This window comes from Macrobrachium nipponense, chromosome 14 (assembly GCF_015104395.2).
Source record: "Macrobrachium nipponense isolate FS-2020 chromosome 14, ASM1510439v2, whole genome shotgun sequence".
In the NCBI taxonomy this organism is placed as follows: domain Eukaryota; kingdom Metazoa; phylum Arthropoda; class Malacostraca; order Decapoda; family Palaemonidae; genus Macrobrachium; species Macrobrachium nipponense.
The window spans coordinates 54,028,059-54,030,283 of record NC_087207.1 but is presented as its reverse complement, the minus strand read 5'-3'; the positions used below and the strand labels follow the sequence as shown (position 1 = coordinate 54,030,283).

Here is a 2,225-nt window from a genome sequence, read left to right as displayed (position 1 = left end):
CTCCTCCTGCTCCTCCTGCTGCTGCTGGGTGGAATGAAGTAGTTGGAGGAGCAAGGGGGCGAGAGAAAAATGGAGATGATTTGAAGTTAGGCTTTTGGAAGACGACGAGAGGTTCCTCCTTCCCTCTGTTCAACTTGGACAGCATTTTTTTTTTTTTTTTTTTTTGTCTTTCCAGAGTTGTGTCTGTTTGATGTAAGTGTCTAGGAGTCGGTGACAAGTGCAGGAAATTTCTGATAATATATAGCGTATATTTATTTTAATTTTCGTTTATGAAATAAGGATCTATTTGACCTTAGATTTTAGCACGTTTTAATTTACGTTAAGTTAGGAATATAATGCTTACAACTTATGCATGAGGGGGAAACCTGGAGTTTGGATCACACCCTGTTATCTCTTACAGAATTGTGTCTGTTTGGTGTAAGTGTCTACGAGTTGGTGACAGGTGCAGGGAATTTCTGATAAAATATAGCTTATTTACTTTTTGTTTATGAAATAAGGATCTATCTGACCATAGGCAGGATGTATGTACCACCTCTCCTGAGAGATAAGTCTTTCAAAAGTATCCCTCAAGAGGGGTGGAACATACATCCTGCCTATGTGAACTTTCAAGAGAGACAGTTTCCAGCCATATAATTGGCTTATGAACAGCCAAAAATACCCCGCTTGCTGGGCTGAATGTGGGCCAAGAGAAGGACCCCCCGCCCCCGCCCCAAAATCAACTGGCATGATAATGATGCTGATGAGAATAGATTCATGAGAAAATTTAATTCTACTTAATTGAATGAAGCCGATAAAGATGAGAATAAGTCGAGAGCAATTTGATTTGAATTAATGACTCTGATTCCAACTCGTCTCCTACCAAGCAAAGTGGTAATTGGCAAACAATGCATCCCATTTATCACTATAATGATTAGCCCTTTGTTCCAGTTAAATAGAATATAACATCTATTCAATTCCTGGCATTTTTTCCCATTTTAAGAATACTCATTATTTATTTATTTTTTATTCCCGGCAGAAGCGCGAAAAATCACAGGATGGAGGAACCAGTAGTGGTGGGGGCATATCTGACATGATAGGGGCACTCCCGCATCCGCCATCTTTGTTACCCTTCGCGCCGTCATGGGACGTCTTCCAGGTAACTTTTAAGGATCTTAAGAGATACTCAATACAATATATATATATATATATATATATATTTTATATATATATATATAGTATATATATATATACATATATATATTTATATATATATATATAGTATATTATATATATCATATATATATTATATATATATAGATATATATATATGTATATATATCTCTCACATATGTATGTATGTAGTAATGTATGTATGTATGATGTATGTATGTATATGCAGAACAAGGAACTGAAAGAGACGTCATGAAATGTTTCCGTTTATTACAAAACCGGACTTTTTCAAAGCTAAAAAATACAATATATATATATATATATATATATATATATATATATATATATATATATATATATAAATGTTGAAAGTGACTGCAGATTGAAGTTAGATTTACAAAGTCAAACACTAAGAATTAACAGATAAAATATATATATCTAAAACAGTTCCTGAAAGGTATCGACCTGTGTTAGCCATTTTATCATTCTCATAATTTTATTTTAGTATGTTCTTCGAAACGTCAGCTTTTGTAATAAACGGCTAAATGATTCAGCTCCCTGTTCTATAGTGAGTGGCATCAATGCTTCCCATTTCCGTGTGTATTTTCAGTATCTTCATATACACGAGTCTGTGTGCATCTAAGTGTCTTTATAATTGACAAATTTTCTTTTTCCCCCAATGGGTCCAACAGGAAACCACGGCCAGGCTGCTCTTCATGATGGTGAGATGGATCAGGTCGCTGGCACCATTCCAGACTCTGTCTAGGTCAGACCAGGTCAGTAGGCTTCCCGAGACTTAGTTTAACGTAGGGGGCTTAACGTCCAGCAGTTATCCATATAATAAAATCAATCTAACGCTATCAGTAAGCTAATGGTAAAAACGGCGACCTGTAATAGCACCAGAAATTCGAGATTTCGAGTGTCGTTCCCAGGTCAGACCAGGTCAGTAGGAAAAAGAAAGCTTTAGCTGATATACAGGGTTTGAAATCCAGTTGTTCTTCATGTAATAGAATAAAGCTTAAGGTCAGTAGGCCAAACAAGGCTTCAGCTGATATACAGGGCTTCATATCCAGCTG

The 2,225-nt window shown here is 36.0% G+C and overlaps 1 long non-coding RNA gene across 1 annotated transcript in view; it reads left to right on the top strand.

Moving 5' to 3' along the window:
• Positions 1–1,831: 1,831 nt before the first annotated feature.
• The window catches only part of LOC135226109 (uncharacterized), a 1,378-nt gene continuing 984 nt past the window's right edge, over positions 1,832–2,225 (top strand). The window contains exon 1 of the long non-coding RNA XR_010317165.1: positions 1,832–1,925. This is a non-coding gene — a long non-coding RNA (uncharacterized LOC135226109). The remainder of the gene's footprint in view (positions 1,926–2,225) is intronic.